This window comes from Dermacentor andersoni, chromosome 10, assembly GCF_023375885.2.
Source record: "Dermacentor andersoni chromosome 10, qqDerAnde1_hic_scaffold, whole genome shotgun sequence".
Classification (NCBI taxonomy): domain Eukaryota; kingdom Metazoa; phylum Arthropoda; class Arachnida; order Ixodida; family Ixodidae; genus Dermacentor; species Dermacentor andersoni.
The window spans coordinates 60,910,599-60,935,536 of NC_092823.1; the positions used below are offsets into that span (position 1 = coordinate 60,910,599).

Here is a 24,938-nt window from a genome sequence, read left to right on the forward strand (position 1 = left end):
CACGAAAATTCTTTTTGTTTTCTATTTGTCTTTGCGCTGTAAACCCATGTTCTTGTAAGCATACCGACTGTGATCAGCGTTCTAGGTATTTGTTATTTATGAACTATGTTCGTTCTCAGCGACGGCTGTACTGCCATGTAAGAGAAAGTCGGGACCCCTGTCAAGTCACTGCTGCAACTTTAGTCCCGTCCGCTTTTAGTCGAAGGGAAATAAAATGGAACGAATGAATGGAGCTACCAGAAGTCGCATTCCTGCTACAGGTGATGAGTAAAAAATAACGTGACCTGATTTATGCAAGACAGAAGAGCAGCGGCTTGATACTGCTTGAAGTTCCATCTCTTTCTTTGAGAAAAGAGCTGTAATATCCGCTCTAGTTGGGGACACTCCCAGATTTTTCCCGAGTAGGCTGGCGACAGCTCTGTGAAGCTTTCTTCTGGAGCGGAAAAACGGATTTCGTGGTGAGGCGGCTTCTTCGCCTGCCGAAAAGCACGGTTGGTTTCAACCTGCTAGAGCTTGCGAATATGTAACGAATAGTAGCGTTGGATGGTTTCTAAGAAGCACTTCAAGATGCAAAGTATCGCGGCAGGAGCCTTGTACTGTACTTCTTGTGAAGATCTCGTGGTCGCTTCTTAAGCAAACATTACGTTATTACCACAGCTACGTTATTGCTACTTATTGCTACGATTTCAGTTTTTTGTACAAGCAATGTCCGCCTCGACGCTCATGAACTGGAATTGTGTTATCTGCCACAGGCATCCTTTAAAATATTTTTCTATGTGTTCGCTGAAACACCCGGTATAAAGAATAACAACATTCAGCGCGTTGCAATTTGTACGTTTCGCTTATTATATGTGGATTATATTTGTTTCCTCTGGAAGCTACTACGTATAAGCTTCTTTAGGCGCGTATCGTAAGTATTAGGATTAGATGTGGATGAGATATATTGTTTCTCAAAAGGGCAATTAGGTTTTCATCGTAGGCTTCGTGACTATTTTCGCTCAGTAAAATGCTCATGTGGCATACATTTCATGCGCTAGTCGGGCGCTCTGAACATTCGTAAGTAAAAAAAAAAAAAGAAAACGGAATGAATGCTTAAGAAAGCATGGGGGACGTAGAAGAAAGTGGATTGGGTTTGATTTGTCCGTACATGGTCCGCCGATCTTGTTACTCTAACAAAGACCGCTTTCGTCATCGCCGACACACGGCGATAACTATTGTAGTCGTTAGGCCACCTCGTCATCTTAACTATTGCCATAGAGTGAAGAAGGGTTTTACATGACCATCTCTACTGGGATTCGAACCCACGTTACGAAGCAGTGTCAATGTGGAACTCGGGCCTGCTAACCGCTGAGCCATAGTAGATTTTTTTTAATACGCGGGAAATCACACAAATTGAAATTGGGGATCAGCACGTCTTATACAAAATACCCACCATTAATGCAAGCATACGCGTGTATTCAGCATCTCGATCACGTCTTACTTAGCCATGGTGCAACCACACAGTTGGGCATGTAGGGCAAGGCGTTGTGGTGCACACAGACTGCGAGAGTAGTGGCGTCTGTTCACGCATTTCGGAGGCCAAAACATCGGGACGTTACAGGTAGTGCATTTTGTGCAGGGGCATTTGGGCACGGGACTTTAGTCTTTCTTGCGGGAATCGGGGACTTCCCGCGAGAGGAAGCCGCATAGGGTTCTGTATGGAAATTGCCCCTGTTTTCGCGCCGTGCCGCTGCTTGATACTATGGTTAATCAGAAAGTCCTTGTCCTTATTTTTTATTAGCCGAAATAAGGTACTTAAAGATAATTACAAATATACGTACTATTCCACGTACGTTATACTATTTTCCCACATAGTTCCCTTAGCGGTTCAGACATTTATCTCATCGCAGTACTATATTTTAGGTGCCCCTGTGCCATGTTGTCGTAAGTCAGCGACGTACGCGGCCTCCCTGAGCGCTCATTGTCATGCAAGTCTTCACGATCTTCTGCAAACTCAGAACACCACCGCCTCACTCTCCTCAAAGCGAGACACCTGTTCCCCATACGTGGGCTGCATTTCCCTGTGTATTTCGATGGGCGTTATTCGCTTGCTCCTAAGGAAACAAATCACACTTCGTTGCTCGTACGCCTTGTACGTGTGCAGCATAACCGCCACCTGCAACAACTGACCGCAGCGCCGTGCTGCGGAGCTACCGGCAGATAAGGCCGGGCTGGTCAAGAAAAGTCCACCGCTGGGAATGGATATGTTGGTTTCGCCTTCACAGCCGTAATATATATTAAAAAAATAGGGGCAAAGATTTCATGATTTGCCCTCGTTCTTTGCAGAAACGATTGCCACTGCGGGATGTTCGCGATGTGTTTGTCTGTATTCAACACCCAAACTTCGTGCGGGGGCTGTTACGTCCGTCACTTCAGACCGTTTTCCCACAATTTATCGCAATTTTCACAATTTTATGCTTCTCAGTGTAGCGCTGTTATTCCCCTGATCTAGAAACTGCTTCGGTTGTTATTCCTTAGTATTCTTTTGTATTGTATTATGCCTTACTTAGGCAATCTTGAAACAGATGACATTGCTGTTATGTTGTGTTTCATTAAGCCTGTTATTATGCTAATCCCGAAACCGTTTCCATTGTTAATATTTGTATTCTTTCTGTAATCTTGAAACTAGCCACCTGCTTGGACTCTGTGGTCTGCAGTATATAATAAATAAGATAACATACCTGAAATATGCAGGACAGCCCTGTTGAAGCTGATTTAACATTGTGTCTAATAAATACTACTTCAAGAATATATACGCATTTTATGCGGACGATGTTCACAGTTCCAGTAATATTTTATTGTAAAGGTGCGCTTGGATAAACTGTTTACTTACTACATTAATGTTGTTCTTTCTAAGGTGTGTTTCAGGCACTGAACAATAGTGCGGTCAACGTTGTCGCTTTGATGACCACCGCGGCTCTCAACTGAACTTGCAGGCCCTGGACACAGAGGCTTGCAATGCATGGCTGTTTCACATTGTTGCAAAGATTTGTCAAATGGACACATTGCGCATGTTCCTGGCTCGGACGAAAACATTGGCGAAATCATTGCGAATCCTTAACCACATCTACTGAACGGCATAACTACTGCAAGGTAAATTGAAATTTTCCCGCAAAAGCATTAGACCAGGATGGCAGAATGGACGCAGAGAATGGTCAACTAAAAAAACTGAAAACTTTTTTCTTTGAGCGCCGCTAGAAATGCACTTTTGTCAGGAAAACAGGAAACAGCGACACAAGTAAGACTCAAAAATTGTAATCTGCAAAAGGACATCCCAAATCGCCTGGAACTTATTTCGTGATAGAAAATCGAGCTCCTTCCTTGACAGGGAAAGCAAAAGCTCGTTGACATACTTGTTACCGTTGGCGTTTCCGCGTTTGTCCCGCTACGATGCCTTCATGCGTAGTTCTTTGTTTTCCATTTGCGATTACACATGCTTGAGCAAAAAGAGGCCGGCAGATGCATCGCCACAATCCCCACCCCAAGGTACCCACGGACAAGCCTTTCTACATTATGGCCATGGCCTCGAAGACATAATTTAGGTATCACACATTACGGCATCGCCCAAATGCCTTTCACGCTTTGAGTTTCAGATATTGTACAACTACTACTCCCGAGTCACCTGACTTGTTAACGCACAGTTGTTAAAAGCGGCTCCTAACGTGACACATCTTCACTTTACACCATTATAATGTATTCGTAGAACGTAAAAACGCGGCGACAAGGTAGTTCCAATTCAACTGAAATTAATTCACCATAGATTCAACCGTCTTCGCCAAGAAACGTTCGGCGCAGGAAGCCACCAGCTGCTTAAACATCCGCGCGTCGCACAGTTGGCGACATCGTTCTAGTCGCGCCCAGCGAGAAACAAATTTAGAAACGAGAAAACCAGTGAAAAGAGCAGCAACACAAATCTCCGCGCGGAGCTCCCGATCCAGTCGGTAGAATAGTTCGAAGCCAACCTCCTGGGTGGCGCTCGCTCCGCGATCCCTAGAATCTCGCTTTAATTTCTTTTTCCCCGGGCAGCGCGTTTCCCTAGGCTCCGTCGAGGCGGACCCAGGTGCCCGGCGTCCGCCAGTCGCCTGTTGCTAGGCCTGCAAGCAGCGGGGTTGAGACTTGGCCGCGTGGCCGCTGGGGCGGCGGTGCTTCGTCCCACTTTATTTTTGTTGTTCCTTCCTTTCGTTTTCCTTTTTGACTTTGGTTTTCTTGGGGCGTCACCGATGTCCGTTTCCCAATCTCGGCGACGTCGTCCTGGATTTTTTTTGTGCATCGCTCTCCGCAAGTGACAATGCAAAAACAGTTCGACCGGTGAAAGCTGCTTCTGCTACGCCGGCTGGCACCGGCCCGTATCGTCTGCTACACCGAGGTGCGCGCGTCGTCTGCTTCGAGCCAACGGAAAGAAAGAAAGCAGATAGAACAGCTCGTCGCATGCGCTCAGGCCGGGAAAGAGCTTTCTCCCGAACTGGTGACGTAACCAAGGGTGATGTGACCTGAGATCCTCGTGGGCGCTGTGTGTTTTCGTGCGTGCGCCTCCTCGTGATCGGCGTTGTTTTCGATGTCGCAGTAGCTGTGTCGGGAAACGACGCAACTGTTCTTTGTGGGCGCTCTTGGCATTCGCTGCTCCGTAAAAGTTGGGCAGCGAAGAAATCAACGAATCCGAGACGGCCGTTGCAAGGTGCAACGCAGTGATTCTCGATCCGACTGAAGTGGTGCGCGAAAACAAAATAAAAGAAATATACACACATATGTAGTGCGCGGTTCGGTCGGGTGTGGATTACGACGCCGGACGGATTTCCTTGCGAGTTGCAGTGAGAAGAGCCATCCGAAAGACGTCGGTGACCTTTCCTTAGTGCAGGTAAGTTGTACCCACGCAATTTGTTTCTGTTAAGTTCTGACAAGAATTAATGAATATGACAGAACAGCGATGGCTTGACAACACTATTTACTTGCCGGATTATCGTGGAGAGATATTTTGTGCTTGATGATTTGTAGCCACGACGTGGGGAGTGTTGGTAATGTGCCATCTGGCATAAAACATGCAAGTACGGGGCCTTTGTGCAAAGGTTGCCCTCGATACAGTGTTGAAAAATCGCTTGGCACGCGGAAAAAGCAATGGGCGTCTCACACTTGACCATAGCGACCGTTAATTAGCCATTTTAGGAAAATTATTGAATGCATATGCCCTCGTGCCACGCCCCAGAAAAAAAAAAAACTAAATGTATAGAAACGGCCGCAGTGCTGAAAAGAAAGATCTAATGCACTTAAACACGGCACCATTTCTTAAGTTGGACGTTTCCGTGCTTTGTACGCAACCGGAACTCACTATCGGTAACATGGGCTCGCGATTGGAACTCGTAAGCTTTCATTGTGATGCTTAAAGGTGACATCACTCGGAACACTTTTACAGGTGCAAATCGTAGTTGAGCCCGGTGCCATGTGTCGTGCTATAGTAGGTGCAACATGACTCCTTCCGTTAAATTTAAGTGCACACCTTTTAATTTTTTTTTTACAATGGATATTATCGTCGGACGTAAAGAAACCATATGAATGTCTGAATGGGCTACTGAAGCGCATTTTGCTAATTGCCTTTTCACAAGTTTTTAATGTGATGAACAGAACGATGGAATTAGCTTATTCACCTTATAGGATGACACAATTAATGCGTCCGACTTTGTTGTAAATAGAAGCGAATTCGATGTCAACCAACTTCGACCAACACTGCAGCTTTCTACACGTTAACAAAAGCAGTCGGGTGAAATAGCGAAACAATCGGCACAGTCATTTTAAATGCACTCTAACGCGCAGTCGAGAAGTGTTTAGAAATCATCTATATTTGCCCGAAAAAACGTCAAGTCCGCGAGTTAGTCAACATTATTCAGGATGCAGATCGCGGGTTACTCCTGCAATCTAAAAATGAGCATGGCCGTAACTATGGCCACAATTGCAGTTTACGGAATAATATAATAGAGTTGAATAATATGAAACCACAATTAAACCGTACAGCAGAAAGCAAACAAATTGCAAAAGGTAATGCTTCCTTTGCAGATATCATTATCCTTGGTTCCAAAACCTCACTTCGTACGAGCAACAACAACATTCGAATGCTCTAACACATGTAAACAGCACATGGATAAACATTTGACAGACAAAACGCAAACGATTTTTGCCAGGTGGCAAGCAAACAGATCAGTTGACATTGCTAAGTATTCTCAAGGTGCTTTTGGTGTTAATGATCGACAGCTTGAAGAATACCGTTCTGCATTCGGTTTGGCTTCGGCTGCAACACTTGAAGTTGACTCGAGCAGAACTTCTTTCCTTTTTTATGAATTCGGTTAAGTGAGCATCCCCGTTACTGTGATAAAAATTGATTGGTTTAACTATTATGACTTTCGATGTTAGAAAGCTGTCCAATTTTCTCGCCTCTTATTGCGGTGTCATAGACAGATGAGGTGGCTGTATTGACAGAGCAGCCACCTTTATAGTGCCAACGGAAGTCAAAGTTAAAAAAAAAAAAACGAAGCTTATTCTGCGCGACAGTTGTGTTGGGCATTTGAAAGAATCTAAAACAAAGTAGTAACACAAATACCCTCCGGTATATTTATTGGTGTAATAGGTGTAACAGTCATGTTTTAAAAGCATGCAGCTATTAACGAAGTGAAAACGAAGTGCCAGAAGAATTGCCATGTCCGAACTCAATTTCGTCTTCCATCGCCTGGGAGCAGCCGGCGGTGTGCTGAAGTGCTACTTCGAAGAAGTCTGGTTGCGTGCCCATAATATATTGTTAGCCGTTGTCAGAAACAGTGGTACTGCTTTTAGCGCACCAGAGAACGTAAAAAAATGCTAAAGTTGTCAGTACACCTGACGTATTTGCTTGGTGAAGTGATTAAGAAAATTACTCCTTTTTTTGGTATTCACTAAGAGTGGTCAAAGACCCTTGTTAAGTCTCTGACTGCTGTTAGTACAGATGTACATAGCATGTTTTCTCCACGTGTCAGGCATGATATTTCTTGTGTGAGCAGCACTGCTATCGCTCAAAAAAGAACTCTTATTAATAGAATTTAATTCTCACTATGAAAAGCAAATTTTACGCTTGAGGTGGTGGAAAGATTGCTATCGGCATAGGCGTGTCACACACTCTTATTTGCAGCAAGAAAAGTGAGCTGTGTTATTGCGTGAAATTACCAACGCTCTCGTATATTTGGGCACCACCTTTGAATCATGTCTGCGTTTCATTCAACTATGCTGTGTATATTGATGTGGCACCTGATTATTATTTTCTATGATTTACGTTTTTTTGAAAACCATGTCCTTTCAGTGTATCCAGAAATAAATTGCAGTTCTTTAACTTAGAAGAACACAATCAACATTATTGACAAGGATGTTTAGTGGGGAGTCCTGGCAACGTGCCAAATGCAATTTAAGTTTGGTTTGTTCTCTCATTTGCTATGGGACGAGAAGTGACTTAATGCTTCACTGGGTACTATTTTGAAGAAAGACGCGCATGTGTTATAGGCAACCGTTATAGCTCTGCCGGTACTCCCACTGAACTCACCTTTCATCTCCCATAGGATGTTATCACTATTGCGCTTAAAAGACTTAGAATTTGACTGAATGATACTTATGACGACAAATGTTAAATGTTGCTAATCGAAGTGCTCAGCTCAGTCACTTGATAAAGGCCCTCGATATTTGGACACTTTTTGCCAGTATTGAGTAAATTTCCTGCTAAATCAGACAGCATCTGTAAATAAATAATTGCGTAACATTCATACTGGTAGCGTTCGCATGATCTTTAGCCGTTTGCTGATATTTCGCCACGCAAATTTTCTGCTTTTCGTTCTTTGGTTGCGTATTAAGAGAAGCCATGACACAAAGCGATGGTGTCCTGGTTATTCCGGTCGTTAGGTATTTGTGTCCAACTAAGTATCCGCTGTTCTTACGGGAAACTCAATGTACAACAAACTGCGAATGTAGGATTTTTGGTAATAATCAGCATTTGTCAAACACGACATACTTCTCTTGTTTCACCACTGCTGATCGTTTGAAGTTACCATTTTCATATAAACTTCACTTGCGTTGCCAGGTCAAGTAGTTATGCACATGAAACAAATGAATGTATTAGCTATTTTGCATCGTTTTATTGTCCAGATGCTGCAGAACAAACACACAGACAACAGCATGGGCCTTGCAATTTGTTCTTTTGCTTGGCGCAAAACCTATAAAGTCATTAGAAATTAAGCAGCCACTGATGGATAAATGTTTCCCTCCGTTGTATGTCGCAAATATTTGCAAGATTTTTATGTGGTTATATCTACAAATAGTTAAGTCGTGAGCACCTCCTAGACACAATTTCTGGATCCGGAAAGGTGTTGTCAGCTTATCTTCTTCTCTTAGTGAACTGGATAGTTAAAGGAAGGGGGGAGCCAATAGGATGCAAGAGATATGCAAGAGGTGTTTGCCGAGATATGAATTTTTACGTCTGTGCATAACATGAAGGCTTTACGGTCGTTTCATCTATTCAAGATAACTCATTTTTTAGATTGCTGGACAGGACAGCGAAGCAGGTTCCTTTAAAATGTATCGGGGAAAAAATTGGTAGCACTCATGGAAAGTGCGTACTGTACATTCAAAATTGCGACGGACTGTTAAAAATTTTGTCAGAGTAATGTAATTGATTTCCGAGGCATTGAAAATTTTGTTAAAGAACGTCAAGACAGTTATTGTGGTTATTTGTGAATGGTCTAGTGATTCCTAGTAATAGAAGAAAAACTTGGTCTAGATTCATAGTCTTCATTCATTCATTGATGTCGCATTTATTCATAAATAGAATTTAATCACCTCCTCAAAGTCCGCAGAAGCCAATTATTTGCTGCAGGCATCACCTTGTACGAAAAAAAAAAACTATAAGCGCCTGTGCTGTTCTCTCTCTTATCCGCGCTTTTTGTTTCTCTGCTTATTGCCGTCTTCATCGTTTGCTCCGCATCAGAAACGAACTCGCCATACAACATGTCCCAATAAAAACTACTCCTTCACCATTTTTGTAGGAGGACAAAATCTCTAACTTCCCGTAGAACATGGTAATGTCCGTAGTCAAGCAGGCGTGTGCAGAAATAACTTGCGCAATGTATTATAATGAAGCACAGAAGGTGAACGGGGGTTCAGTGAACCCACAGCGCTGTGTTCGTGGTTATCGCCTACCACAACTCGACAGGACTGGCGAAAACATGTCACGCACACATATGTGCGCGCCGCGACAGAAATATTTTGCATTTCGCCTCTTTCCGGGTGCCTTTGCGTTAGCATCTGCATTTTCGTGACGTTTCCTTTTTTTGCAGTTATGGATGTCACTGTAGCAGCGCCCCACGTTCCTGCGTCGCATTACTATACCAATGTAAAATTAATGGGAGCGCTTGTGTCAATATGCTGAAACATTTAAAAGCTTGTTGAAAAGCTCTAGGTTTTATAGCGGCTTCCGCTATTATGTAGCCGCCATGTAGGCTTGCTTTAAAGCCTTTGAACAATGACTTTTGCCAATTGTAGCTCTAGGGTAAACGCTGCTACAAAGATTATCAGTTTTCAGTTATATTATTAGGGATATAAACGCGTTTGAGGTGTGTAGCTAGGAACATACGTCGTCGAAGTATGCGTGACAGGCTTTTGCGTGGGCGTTTTTTTAAACAAATCCAATTATTATTTTTAGTAAAGCAACGTTAGCCCTAATAGCAGCCTTCTCATTTTTTTTTCTTATATGTGAAACATGGGAAGCTTGGCTACAGAAAAGGCCAGATGTTTGTAAGTGATAGGTACAAGAAACTACATAGATTGAAACGATAATTAAAATACAGAACACTCAGAGAAGCATATACCATACCGACGAAACACTAACAGAAGGGTAACAGGTTTTGACATTGCTTGCGAGCGGTGCAGTGAATACACACAAACATCGCAAGTCATTAATCCTGTGACCTTTCTGGGAGACAAAGATAAGCGTTTTAGTAGATAAGCCTAGGGTAAAATTAAATACAGTTCTACTCATCCCCGTTAGGCGTGTGACATTTTATTGAGCACCATTTAAAATTCACTTCTATGTTCCAATATGTTTGTTGGGTCTACCTAATTCTTCTATTGTACGTTCTCTCAAAAGAGGCAACTCTCAGGTAGCAGAACCCGTTATGTTTTGTGTCGAGCGTAGGAAATCCTATATCAGGGCCGTCTGGCAATGAAACGTTTTGCCAGAGGGCAGTTTCACCCAGTGTAGAATCATCAAGCATTTCAGCGCACTCAAGCCCACCTCTCTGCATTTCGTATCGTTAAAGGTTTCTGTCTCTCTTTATGCAATATTGTAGTGCACTGTCCAGTGGCAAACTTTTAAACTCGTACTCAAGCAAACAGCGAAAAAACGGGACACAGAAAGAAAGCACACAACACAGGCGCTGACTTCCAACAAGTCTGTTTATTGTGCGAGCGTGGACTATATACACAGAAAAGTAAGATTGGGAACATGAATGGCGTGAAAAACATGAGAAGAATAACTTGAGATTGCAGGTGGGCGGAGATGGGTTAAATTTGCCGATACGCGATTTGCTCGTCTAATAACTGGATGGATGGTGATCTGATGCATGAAGGACCACGATGGATGATGGCAAATGCCTGGATAACTTCACCGCGTGCGCTAGTCAGCGTGCTTTTGCATGACGGTGACTTTTGTAAAATAGGGGATGCATTTACACGACCTGCAATGCAGAGCAAGATTGTGGCTTTGGTGCATTTCCGCTACCATGTCTTCCGCTAGCTCTATGAGTAGGACGCTCGGAAAACCAGCCCCCAAAAGCCGCTGTGCCTGGCCTTCAAAGGCCATTTCAATCTCCTGTATGCACGATCTTTGCAGTGCATTACTGAAGACGGCTTTTACGATTCCCCTCTTCACTAACCTTCAGTGAGCCGCCGACGGAGGCAAGAGGTTTTTTGCTGAGCGGGGTGCATACCTCCAGCATACACGTTCTTTCGTGAACAAAAGGAGAAAGTCCAGAAAACGCAAGGTATTGTCCTCTGGTAACTCCTTTGTGAGCGTGAGACTGCTCACATTATCTGCAAAACTTTTGTTGACGGCTTGTACGACTGAAGCATGATCGTCTTCGGTCGCCTTAATGAAGACGAGGTAGACGTTGACGTACCTGAACACCTTCTTGGCGTGGAGCGTTGGGAGGTTCCTTTCGATGTCACTGCAGTAACGGGCTAGTAATAGGTCACTCTGTACAGTTGCAAGACATGAGACAATGCACATTCCTTCGTTTTGAAGGAACATTCCGCGCACGCGCAATAAACATACCTGTTGAAAGTACGCGGCTGCGTCGTGTGCCTCTTTTCTGTGTACCGTTCTATTGCGCTATCTGCTAAAGTATGTGTTCTTACCAACAGGCCCCGATAGCCACTATTCTGAAGTTTTTGAACTTTGTCGCTCGACTGTTCGCTCTGGCGTCAAATGTAACGCTGTTTGCGCACAGCCTTTGGGCAGTACGTAAGCTTACCCAGTGGGAAAGCTGCTTGCGCAAAGGGAGAAACTTGCGCTAAGCGTAACTTCAGTATGGTAGTAATTTTTCCGGCAATGCGCTTTTCAAGGCGGCGCACAGGTTCCTGCTCTAAACTCATTCGTTCTCGGTTTCGTCGAATATGATTTCATAATTTTATTGTTTAATAGCTCAATGCATGTGCTCTTATTCCCGAAAGTGTGGCGGGTAGTACGTAAAAAACACGCTCGCGTAACAAACGTCCAGAAGCTGGCACGCGTCTTCCGAGAACTTAGTTCACAATTTCTGCTGCAAAAACACGTTTTGGGCTTGCTTTAGTGCCGCTGTACACTCCACACTGAGTGGTGGAAATTATTCAATGAAACTCTTGTTCCCGGAAACTGAATCCAAGAGATCAGGTGTGAGATAGGCAAGCACTGCAGAATGATGGGTATATTACTTAAATGCTTGCTAAAACGTTGACGACATCGCTGTAAGGCAGGGTAAACATGCGAATTCCCCCAAATTTGGCAAAAGTATTAACACCTGCCAAAACACATTTTCTTTAGAGGATTGATACATTGAATTCAACCTACGCTTACCTGCAGTTCCCATACTGCGTATTGTGTGTATGTATGTGCGTGGGCATGTGTGCGTGTGTGCCGGTGTGCATGCGTGCGCTTGCGGGCACGTATGTGTAGGGAAGTTGTACGTATGTGTAGGGAAGTTGTACGTATGTGTAGGGAAGCTGTCGGAGTGTCATGCCATATAATCGTAAATCTCTCATTAAACTCGATCCAGAGGGAAGCGGAGCAAGGAACTGCAACTGAGTCTTACGAAATTGCCCCGCACGGATTAATAACCCAAAATCTATCCAGCTGAAAAAAGAAACATTGAAGACAACGCAATCCACAAATATCACGTTTAGCGCGTCCACTGGCCCGACGACAGCTCCGTAGAAGACTGACAGTCGTGTTTGTAGGTCTGGCTAAGCACGTGCAGAGGTTGTTTCATTCGTTGCACGACACCGATTTCATTGAGTCGTTGCCATGACGACGGAGTATAAACGCGCACATCGAGAGCCGAACGAAACCAGAAAATTCCGGACTGTGTAAAAAGCAGTGCAAGTCTAAATGTGAAACAACCGTAGAGGCTAGAGGAGTCAGCAAAGAAGTTTTAAGAAATCTTGCTCACATCAATCACCTCTGCATTTCTAACGCAAGAAGTTGACGAGCGAAACTGCCGGCCAGCCAGACGCTTTTCTTTCAAGCAGCAGCACCGGCCGACTCGGCGCATACGGCCACGCCTAATCCCTAGACGGCCGCGAAACGGCCCCTCTGGGAGCTCGGTCGGCGCCTAATTCGTCGGAGAAGCGGCCACAGGCACGTCGCGTCGCGTCTGTATCGGTGAGATATGGCGAGCTGCGGCCACCGCATAGCGCGCGGACCCGATACCGCGGAATGAAGACACAGCGAGAGCTTGGTCGCGGCCATTAACTACGAACCGTTACGGCTGACGCCGGGCGATGCGAGCGATTTATCAAGGTAGCGTACAACTGGCCGTGACCGGCGAGATATGTGATTGGACGCGCGGTCGCGAAGAGAATCGCTGGACGCACAAGGCTCGTTCGGTTTGCCGTAAGTGGAACGGCTGTATCTCGTGTGTCTACTCGACCGGTTCATTACAGTGCCGGAGTTCCGTGGTAAAGCTCGGCGGCTTGATCAATGAGATCTGGCCTTGCATCGGAGATCGAGTAAGACGCATCTGAAAATGAATGATGCAGCGTGTAGTAAGGTGATTTATTTTTCCAGGAAACGAGAAGATTGGGACCCTTTGTAGGAAATAAAGGAACTAACGGAAGTTACATATAGGGAAGCTTATCGAAAGCCCACAGATGAACGAGGAAGTTGAGCAGTGGCCACCGCGCGCCTTGTGACGAACTTGCTGATTCATTGTTCATAGGCTACAGTTCTTAAAAATCACTATATTGCAAGAAGTTGGTTTTCGCATGGTTCTAAAATCAGCGCAAGCCTGATAGAAACTTGACGAACTTAATAGAACCACGGCAACGACATCGTCAGCTCGCGTTTCATTCCTGATAAAAAAAAGCCTTGGCTTCCCATCTTTTTTCAACATTTCTGATTCCACCAGTACACTGTGTGGCGCAGGACTGTAAAGTGACACTGCGTAAGACTAGGAATGCCTTTGCGGGTTGCGTGACAGTGCCCACAGAAATAGTTCGTGTGTACGTGCGTGTGTGTGCTTAAGTTTTTTTTTCCTTTTTTTTATCCTTCTTTCTTTCTCACCTATTGCATCCCCTTTCCCCTCCCCCAGTACAGGGTAGCCAACCGGAGATAATCTCTGGTTAACCTCCCTGTCTTTCCTTTGCCTTTCTCTCTCTCTCTCTCTCTCTGATTCCACCAGAGAAGCTTCAGTTTTCTTAATGGTGACTGCTATTAAGGGCAGTTCTTTCAGATATTTCGCGGCATCTGTAGGGAGTATAATTAGTGCGCTTTACTTGGCCAGGAAAAAAATAAATTGCAGAAGGGAGAGATGTATTCCAACCAGGATTTTATTCCGAATTTAAATGTGTTAGCAGTCGTGCTATACTCGTATTTGTGCCTTCGCCGGCTTCATTGTTCTCGTGGTTATCAATGTGTGCGTGCCTTTGGCAAAGTTGTCCCTGTAATTATTGTCGTCGTGTAAATAACCGTTCATTTTACGTGGCGCTTCAGGCATTTCTTTGAATTAGGCTTTACAATTATTTGTGGTATATCAGCAGCTTCTATTGTTCTTTTTCTAATTAAACAGAATTTTAAAATGTCCGCTCTCCTACACAGCACGACTGAGTTATAGAACTAGAGGCGAGGTACACTATTATTTCATGAAAGATCATAATAAACACCATCCCTTAAGCAAAGCACCTGCAATTAGCTTTTTTACGCAGTGATCACTATTCTATATTGCAATAGGCTTTATAAAGTAATAAAAACTATATTCCTATCGATTCAGTTATTCATTTACAAATCTCGCGCCATGTCATGTCTTTATGTTTGAAGAGTTTAGGAGCTCAGTAGATTAACATTTCGAAAAAGGTAACAGAATCACGTCTTTTTATTTTGTTCCGTATTTCAAGAAAAAACAATTTTATACTTTCAATAATTCCTTGTTTCTTCCTTTTTTTGTATGTGTCTGGCCTCATAAGCCCCTTTTGTATTGACAAAAGGTCGAAACAGTAAACTTGCATCGCATGCTCTAGTATATAAAAAAGGATTACTTGAAATTGAATTGAGTTCAGATTGAGGGGGGGGGGAGCAGTCTCGCTGACAGCCACAGAAAATTTTCTAGACTTCAGAACGTAAAACAAAATTTCACAGGTGTGTACCAACCGGAGCGACTGACGCAGCAAAGGCAATGAAGCTGTATAAACGACTTTTCACAGACTTAGCGAGTTCTTAAGGGAACAGGGTAGGTCCTATTCTTGCCATGCATTTTAGGCTATGTTTGTGACCCTTTTTCTCGTGATCCGCTGGGGCTAGAACATTAATTTTGGTGGCATTGTAATCGGCAATGTTAGGTAGTGTTACTGAACCAGGATGTCTTCTTTTTAAAGATTATATTTTTTGTTTTCATTTTTTTACTGGACCCACCAAATTTTAGAGCCAAAATCTGCAGTAAATAGCCTGTAAACAAAAATTCCCTACAAGAATATTTATAATCCTGGTTCAGTAGACTTTCTGTAATGTTTTCTCAATATCTGGAAAATATTATCGCCCTAGTGCTTGTAGTTTCTGAAAAAAAGGGTCAAATGCAGCAAAATTTGGTGTTTTGAGATAATTGGCTTTGAAGTGGAAGAAAGAGCTTTATTGCAATATAGGACAATAGAAAGAAATTCTGGCGCATTTTTTCAATAGCCACCAGCCTGGTAGTCTCCTCCATCGTCAACACTTCTTTTCTGTGCGAGCTGCCTTGTTTTCCGGGCCTCCTTAGTTACCAGTCGTGTAGCCATCTCTGCAAAGTACAGTCGCCGCCGGTCAACTTCGCGCAACCACTGGACTGTGAACCGTCCTGGAGAAACTCCGAATGACCTCAAAATGTCGGCTCGAGCAATGCTGCGGTCATTAAAGGTTAGCACAGCATGCATTGTCGCTATTTTCAGCGTCTTGAGGCCAAGAAAGACATTCTTCGGAGCGCGCTCCCATACAACGTTGTTGAACGCCTCATTTGCGTTGTGAGTTTTTCCATGGAGACATTTCTGGAGAAGTTCAGGCTTTGAGAGCTGCTGAAACGCCGGCGTTCTGCTTCGAGCGTTCCGCCGAGCGCGAATGCTTCGATGCAGACGCTCACGTGGTGGCCGCGGCGCCCACTCCTGGATTGTGTTGCGGAGAATTGGCGTCACTGGAGGTCGACTTGTGCCGGTTTCCGTGGAAGAGACGTTTTTTTAAAGCATTTCTTTGGCTTCGTCATTGCATTACCGCTAAATGACAAGCACCAAAGTATAAATAAATTCGATTGTCCGCGAAAACACGCCAAAGCACGAGCAAAACACCGCGCGTTGCGAGTAATCCAGCTGCGTCTTAGGATTCGTTTGGCTAAGTGAAATATGCTAGGAAGGTTTTCATTGTTGCCAGATGAGTGACAGCCATTCCGCTAAACGTGACAAAAGATAGGCGGTGAAAAAAAAAAAATTTTTCAGTTTAGGAGAGGCAAAGATCCCAAGCATGTGTCAAAGGGGGCGTGGCTGGATGCTGCCTAGGTTTCGAAAAATGTTGATTTTGAGGTAAATCTTTCGCGTGCGTGCAAATGAAACACTGTGCCATGTTAAGGAAAGAATAAAGATTTTAAATTGCACAAAAACAAAAAATCGATTTTTTTCGGAAAATTTGCCTACCCTGTTCCCTTTCTTAAGCGTCTGCTTGTCGGCGGTTCCTAAAGATGCCTCCCACCCAGGCTGCATTGTAGGGCTGCTCCGATAGCATTCCCTGCCGCAGCCGTGCGAAATGCTAGCCGAGGAGCAGGTAAAACACGACGCGAGAAGAAGCGTATAGGACATAGTGGCTAGAAAAACGGCGCAAATAACTTGCTGGCCAGCGAGAACGAGCTACACGCAAGGCAACTGTAATCAACTATAATTACGTTTAAAAAATTGCGGCACTGGCCGTTCCATTTAGATTTGCCACCGAGCACGCCTGCCTTCACCACAGTGCGGAAATGAAAGCGGAACTACCGTTACCAGCGGCGCTGTCAAAGGAATGCCCAGTAGGCAAACTAGAAATGATGTGTTTATAAAACGGTCTAAGACACTAAGTAAATTCTTTCGAGGTTGGCAGATCCACTGATGGCGGGTCGGAAAAAAACACAAAAAAACAACAACTAAGGAGCGACGTACTACGGCACGCCCTGTGGCGCCTGGAAGAGAGAATAACACGTGTCATCAGCGTGGTCGGCCAGTTCAAGCCACTCCACGCGCCTCACCTCCCCCCCCCCCCCCCCCCCCCCCGAAGCTCTCGAGGCAAACGGCCCTAATGTGTCCTTTCGTCGGCTCGAGATCTAAAGCGCGAGTAAGGGAGGAGAGAGACCCGATTAGGGAAAGCCGCGGTGATGGTGGTCCCGACGCTCGCCTGGGGCGAAGTGCGTTGCCCGGAGACGACCCACATCCGCCTCCGCAGCGGCGCCCAGCGAAGGTCGCGAACGGCCCGGTGCGACTGTGGCAGACACGAGGTCCACGCGGTTCGATACGCAGACGGGTTCGCGTTACACTGGCGCTCGCAATAGGCCTGCGACTGCGGTTATAGGGAGATGCCCGTGCAATTGGGCCGTCGGCGCTAAGCGTCTTGGCGAGCCGATCCGGCCGAGTGTAGCCTCGCTTGGTCATTATGTATAAGTCAGGCTTGACCCTGATTTCTTAGATCCACTCGTCGAGACTCTGAGCAATGAAAACTCTTTCCACCGGTGTTTTTCACATAACCATGTTATATTAAAAGCAGTCCATTGTTGCAGGAACGCTTAGCTGGTCACAAACTGTAATGGTCTGTAAGCTATACGAGAGAAAAATGTATGTGTAAGTTAATGCGTGTAATATAACGTGTGCGTTATCCCCCCCCCCCCCCCCCCTTTAGTCAGAATGGTGTCCTCCACGACTGCCAATCGCACGTTCGACCTCGTGCACAGCAGCCCAATGCCATAACCATCTGAGGCACCGTGGGGCTTCAGACCGTCATGTCCCATTCATAGCATTGAAGCGGCCAAACAATTGAAGTCACATGCAGACAGAGACAAAACTAGCGCACGTAGTGTGAAGGTCTCCGGGTGTATTCGTTTGCTGTTCATATTACGTTGAGTATCTACAAAATAGACCAGCTGTCCACCCTTGCGCACTTCGTGTCCCACCTCAGCTAAAATTTATTGCCCAATGCCTACTATACGTTACCTTTGAACCTAGTGATGTCCTCTACAGCATAGCCATGAGCGAACGTTATGCCTACCAATAGGATTGCGTACCACAAAAAGGAACAAAAAGAAGAAAGTCGTACCGCGCGCCGCCTTTTCGTGCCTCTCCTTGCACGTTCTAGTCGGGCAGACCGGCAAGCGGTGCTCCCCCCTTCATTAAGGATCCATCCCACGATGAGGTCGCGGTTGGTGCCGACGGGCCTGGCTCCGCTCTGGCGGGATGTTTCGCCCGCCTGGGGGATGACACGAGCGATGAAACCTAATCAGCACGCCCAGCCCATCCCTCTTTTCGCATGCCTTCTCGGTCCTGCAAGCATGCCTTCTCGGTCCTGCCTTCCCTCTGGCGTTTGGTTGTTTCTATCCCTACCGCCCATGGTCTGGCGACGGAGATAGACGGCTACCAGTGACGGTTATTTCGCGTCGTTCCACGTGCCACAGCGCCGACGCTGCCCTGCCGCCTCGGCGTTTCGTGTAGCTCAAGCCCGTAGCATTTGCTCGGCATTCCGCAAAAGTGAGCAGAAAGGGTGAACCTGTTTCATAATTTCCTAAACGCGGCCGGTATTTGTGACGCAGCGTCGTCGCATCGTGCGTAGCCGTTGTCTGGCAGAGAGACTCGTGGACTGCGTTGGCGGTTAATGCTCGCTTTAACGTGCTGGCGCAAAGAGGCCTAGGGTTGTTAGTCGGTTTGCCCAACGCTTGTCCCCATCTTGCATGTAATACTGCACGAAGTTACTTACATGAACAAAATATTTTTTTCCTGTTTCACGGAATGGGGTACTCTGTTGTAATTATACGCGGTATAGGCGTTCTCCATATTCGCCTCTGCCGTGCCGTTTTTCGTGCTCGTGAAGCAGTGCGAGCTCTCCAGACTCACCATGGTTTACTCGCCGTATCATTTTGTGGGCGTGCATTTACAAAAGCCGCTGGTATGCACTTTGATGGGTTGGGCACTGGTTTCGACGAGTCGGTTAGCAGTCCCTGACGATAGGCTTTTGGGCACAAGCTAGGAGATGGAGGCAGGAGAGGAGACAAGCGCAGCGTCCAACTTAGGTTTCTTAGAGAGAAGGGGGCAATTTCATATACAGACCATATATGACGTGCCTCTCTCCCCTCCACCCAAAACCGCATGATATAAAAAGATGGAAACAGTGAACAATAAAATGCTTTTACACAAACCAGTGGAATGGGATGACGGTGCATTTGTGGTTGTCTCGTCTCCTGTTGTTTCCTGTCATCTCCTGTAGTTTGCACACAAGAGCCTACCGTCATGCACTTTTACATGATGCAAGAAGCTGCGTCATTCAATCGGGCTAACGGACATGTAATTTGCGAAGCCGCCGAATTAATAAATGGAGTTCTAACGAGTGAAAAGCTTTGTAAGTGCGGCTGAATGCTGAATTCAGCTAGAGTATTCTGCTCCCGTTTTCAACCTTGTTGAGACACCCAACTTTCCGACTACTAACGGCCCCGTTACTTGCTCAAGGAGAAAACTTGTAGAGCATTCCAATAGCACTGGTCTATCACGCAGTGAAAAGTCTTCTTGTTACGTCTACCGTAGCTCACTGATTCGTGACAACGGGGTTCAAGTCGTGGGGTGGCCCGTGCTGCTACTGTTGCTTGCTCTACATCATTTTGATGTTTAATAAGACTAGTGGGTGGTTAAGTTAGTTATAGTTATCACCATACACAATATCGCAAGAAAAGCACAAGAAACATTCAAGAGGACCAGAAAGACGCTGCACAAGGAATGACAGAAGGTGTGACTGGACCTAGGTGTCTATGAATTAACACTGGTCAAAGTGCCCACAACGCTTGAAGCGTACTTCAACTACTATATTTGATGCACGACACAAGTTTTCACAGGGTGAGCGGTAACAGTTGGTTGGCTGCCGAGCGAACGTGCTGCTTATCTCATTGTTTGGCCTAACGGTTAACGCCGTCTTGCCAAACGTTTTGCCTGCACAGGCATGATTTTCTGCAACCCTTGACTTGCTTAAAACGAGGTCAACGCACTGTGTTATATAGTGTTCCAGCACTTGATAGATGAGTATGACGTGGTCTGTAAGCTTCCAAGAGAACAATAAATGAATAATTGTTCTAATTTGGTCAAGCCAGACGAAGTTTAGCATTACACGAACAAGTAAAGATGTGGTTTTGCTTTTTGAGTTCTTTGTTTCTTAACAAAATAAGTTGTTCAGTACCGGCTTGGCGTTTGTCCTGATTAGTCAAGTCCAACACATAGCCCATATTATGAAATCGCACTCACATTCGTTCGAAGGAAACGCCAAACGAATCATGCGGCAGGATAGATCGTTAAAATATAGAAGTAAAGGAATGGCATAATTTCATTTTCTTTTAAATTGGATTTCTTGATGTGATGTGATGTGATAACTTTATTTGGAATCCGGCGATTGGGAGGCCCGGGCCTGGGGCCGCCTAGATGGCCACTGGGAGCTGCTGCTCCCGTGCGGCTTCCTTGGCTCGCTGGACGGCCCAAAGTTGGTCTTGGAGTTCTGAGCTGAGCAGCACGGCTGACCACCGCGCCCGTAGATTTTCTGGGGAGACTGCCATTTTATTTTCGTATATTTCACAACCCCACAACATGTGTTGAAGGGTGGCTCTAACAGACTTGCAGAGCTTGCACATATCGCTCTCGTATATATCGGGGTAGAAAGTTTTTAGTTGCACGGGACTCGTATAAGTTTCTGTTTGTAGTCGCCTCCAAGTAACGGACTCAGCTCTGTTCAGTTTAGTGTGAGGCGGTGGTAATACTCGCCTCCGATTTTGATAGAATTTGGTAATATCGCTAAATCTTGTTAATATACCTTTTTCTCTCCAGATTTCCTCCTCCGCGTTCTCCTGACCGATGGAAGTCACTCTTTGCTCAGCTCGGCGAGTGAGACCTCGAGCTTCGCGGTGTGCTACCTCGTTGAGGTTGATTGCTGGAATGTCTAAAGTCGTATGCGCTGGGAACCAGAGCAATTGCCTGCCGTTCTTCTCTGCATTGGAGAACTTTGCTTCATTGACTCTGATGATGTGCCATGCCTCAGGAGAGATCCTACCTTTTGCATAATTTCTAATGGCCGCTTGAGAATCACTAATGATGTACTGAGCATTCGTGGAGACCAATGCTAGTGCAATGGCTACCTCCTCTGCGGTCTCGGAATGTTTGGTATTAACTGATACGCTTGTAAGGAGTTTTTGGGTGTGATCTACGATTACTGCTACATAGCTATTTCTGTCTGGGTATTCAGCAGCGTCTACGAAGGTTGCTCTGTCGTCTGACCCAAAGCTTCGGATAATTTTCTCTGCTCTACTCTTGCGTCTGCCGTCGTTGTAACCTGGATGCATGTTCTTGGGTATATTTGGTACTAGGAGTTTGTCACGAATTTCTCTCGTTATCGTCCTCTTTTCCCCGTATAAATTGTGGTAATTCATTCCTAGTTTGCTTAGTATATGCCGTCCCGTTTTGGTTTTGGTTAGTCGCTCTGCTTGAGATGTTTGTTGTGCTTCTATGAGTTCGTCCAGCGTGTTGTGGAGTCCTAACCTTAGCAAGAGATCCGTGCTCGTACTGATGGGAATACCTAGTGCTAGTTTGTATGATTTTTTTATCATGTTGTTAATTTTACGCTTTTCAGCTGCAAACCAATTGTGGAAGGCTGCTATGTATGTGATCTGACTGATTACGAATGATTGTATCAGCCGTATGATACTTTCTGCCTTCATACCTTGGTGCTTGTTAGTAATTCGTTTGATTAATTTCATGGTGTTTGTTACCTTTGTGTCTAACTTCTTTACGGTTTCCCTATTTGTGCCTTTGTTCTCGATTACCAGACCCAGCACTTTGAGCTGGTTGACTATTGGGATATGCCGCCCGTTCTTGGTGTGTAGCTTGATTTCCTCATGAGCCTTGTTTCTGTCGTATCCTTTGGGAGGCCTGCCTCTAAGTGTGGGGCGGTACAATAGAAGTTCAGATTTCTCTGCAGAGCATGTGAGGCCTGTTCCTATGAGGTGTTCCTCTACTGTGTTAATTGCAGTCTGGAGTCGTTGTTCTATTGATCCGTCGCTGCCATCACAGGTCCAGATAGTAATATCGTCCGCGTAGATTGTGTGATTCAGGGACTCTATGTGATTTAATTTTTCGGGGAGTCCCATCAAGACGAGATTAAACAGCATCGGCGAGATAACAGCGCCTTGCGGCGTGCCGGCCCCCCCTATGTCGATCTCGGGCGACTTGAGCCCTCCGACGGAGATGACTGCTTTCCTATCTGATAGGAAGCTCTTGATGTAGTTATACGTCCGTTGCCCTAGTCCTATTCGTTCGATGTTTTCCAATATGGTTGCGTGGTTGGCATTATCGAAAGCTTTTTTAAGATCAAGGCCCAAGATGGCCCTTGTCGAGCGCGTTTTATAATCGATTATCTGATGCTTAAGTTGGAGCATAGCATCTTGTGTCGAAAGATTTTTGCGAAATCCTATCATTGTATCTGGGTATATGTTATTATCCTCTAAGAAGTTGTCTACTCTGTTTAAAATTACATGTTCCATTAATTTTCCGACGCAGGATGTTAGGGAGATTGGTCTGAGGTTGTCGATCTCAAGCTTCTTACCAGGTTTTGGAATAAGCGTTATCGTCGCTTTCTTCCATTGAGGTGGCACTTCTCCCTTTACCCAACACTCGTTTATGTATTCTGTTAGTTTGGCTATCGATTCATCATCGAGGTTCGTGAGAGTCTTGTTGGTTATACCGTCAGGTCCTGGGGCGGATTTGGTGTTTAACTTTTGTAGGGCCGCGCGGATTTCTGCCTCCGTGAGTTCCTCATCTAATTTTGCGTTTGTATTCCCGTTGTAGCTAGGATAGATGCAAGGGGGTGCCTGGTTTATGTATTTCTGCTGTAATTCATTGAGAAATTCCTCTTCTGTACCCTCATATGCGTGTATTAACTTATTAATGGCTTGCATGTGGTTTTTCTTGTTATTGTCATGGTCAAGCAGAAACCTGAGCAGGTGCCAGGTTTTGCCGGTGCTTAATTGTCCGTCCATGGAATTACATATCTCGTCCCATTGTTGTTTGGTCAATTGCTTAGCATGTTCTTCTATTTTTTTGTTGAGGAGTGCTATGCGCTTTTTTAACTTTCTGTTATGCTTCTGACCGCTAAGTCTATTCTGAAGCGAGTGCTTAGCTTCCCACATGTGGAGAAGTCTGCTGTCGCATTTATCCAAGTTAGATTCAGGTGGTGATATTTTTGTGGCAGCTTTGACGTCATCACTGAGCTCCTTAGTCCATTGTTCTATGTCTGCGATTGATCGTTGCTGTTTCGTCTCTCGCGTTCTACGAAATAGTTCCCAGTCTACTAATTTTATCTGGCGTTCCTTGGGTCTATTCGGCCCTTCTCTGACGTGTAACTCCAATATGCGGTGGTCACTACCCAAATCTTCCAGTGTGTTGTGCCACGTCGCCTTTTCAATATTCTTGGTAAAGGTTAGGTCTGGGGTTGTGTCCCTGTTTAGCGCCGTGCCTACTCTGGTCGGAGTGGCGGGGTCTGTGACGAGCGTGAGGCCTAATTCTTGCGAGTCGTTCCATAAGTCCCTTCCTTTTGCTCTGGTATATAAGTATCCCCACGTGGTGTGCGGGGCATTAAAGTCTCCTCCTATAACTACCGGATTTTCTCCAGCAAGTCTGAGTGTTTTCTGGAATAGGTTCTTGAATTTGTGTTTATGTAGCATGGGGTTGCTATAAATGTTGAGAATAAATAAGCTAGGTCCTGTCTTTTTTTGTGGGATGAGTTCCAATAGAATATTGTCAATGTGCGTTATGCCTGTGTTGTGCTGCACGCAAGTTATGTTTCTTTTTACCAGCGTAGTTAATGCCCTGGTGTCCCCTTCGGCATAGCCAAAAGATCTGTATCCTGCTAGCTTTGCAATCCCGTGTGTTTCCTGCAGAATTATGACGTCTGGTGCATCCTTGTCTTTTAAATACTGTTGCAAAACTGACTTTTTGTTTTCGTAACTTCTACAATTCCACTGCCATATCCTGAACCCTTTTTTAGCGCGCTTCATTTCGGGTGCGACCATGGGAGGGAGACGGGAGGTTGCAGAGAAGCTGATCTTATATAATTATGTGGTTGTGAAGTGGGTAATGATTGTTATGGTTCGGAGGCAACGGAGGGGAGTCCGTTACCTGGTGACTGGTTTGCCTCTAGGATGTCTAATCTACTCATAATTGCTGCTATTGCCTTAGCCATTTGATTCATCAATTCGTCCCGTTTTTCATTTGACTTTTGTATTTCTGCTAGGGTCTTTTGAATATCGGCTAATGCTTTATCTACCACTGCGGTATCTTGTTTATCACTGATGGCTTGGGCCTTGCGTTTGAGTGGAGGGGGGTCATCCCCTTCGTCCATCTTATTGTCCGGGATTTCAGATGGCTCTTTCGTGCTCGCGTGTGGAGTGGGAGTTACCTGATTTATTTGGCTTTTTCCTTCCTTCAGAATTTTGATTTCATCGCTCATACGTGCTAGCAAAATCCTCAACTGCACGTTCTCGTGTTTCAGTTGCTTGATCTCGTTATTAATGGCAGTCTCCCCACCAGCCCCCGGGCGCACGCCATCGACCACGTCTGCCCAGCTCACCGTGTTAGTCTGGTTTGCTGAAGAGGATGGCCTAGTTCTGGACCTGGATCGGGATCGTGTCCCCGGTTGCCTGGAGCCGGACCGGGATAATGATCTGGTGGTGGATGGAGACCTTGTTCTCGATCTGGAGCGTCGTTCCCTGGCGTTTAGGAGGCCAGGCGTTCCGCGAGACTCTGCTCTGTCTTCTGTTGAGATAGCGTCTTCATGTTCTTCTTGTCGTTCTCGTTGCAGTCTGTGCCATTGTCTCTGTTTAACGATGAAGGGTTTTTTGAATTTGGCTTTGCACGTCTTGTCTGCGGTCGGATGGTCC

General features: G+C 45.4%; 1 protein-coding gene across 5 annotated transcripts in view; it reads left to right on the forward strand.

The window, feature by feature from the left end:
* The first annotated feature begins 4,080 nt into the window (after nucleotides 1–4,080).
* LOC126543839 (uncharacterized) overlaps nucleotides 4,081–24,938 on the forward strand; it is a 405,430-nt gene continuing 384,572 nt past the window's right edge. For 2 of the 5 annotated variants that reach the window (XR_008608858.2, XM_072284882.1), the window contains exon 1: nucleotides 4,081–4,894. The gene's annotated coding sequence lies outside the window, so the exon portion shown is untranslated. The remainder of the gene's footprint in view (nucleotides 4,895–24,938) is intronic. The other 3 variants (XM_072284881.1, XM_055062386.2, XM_050190968.3) reach the window with 3 other exon arrangements.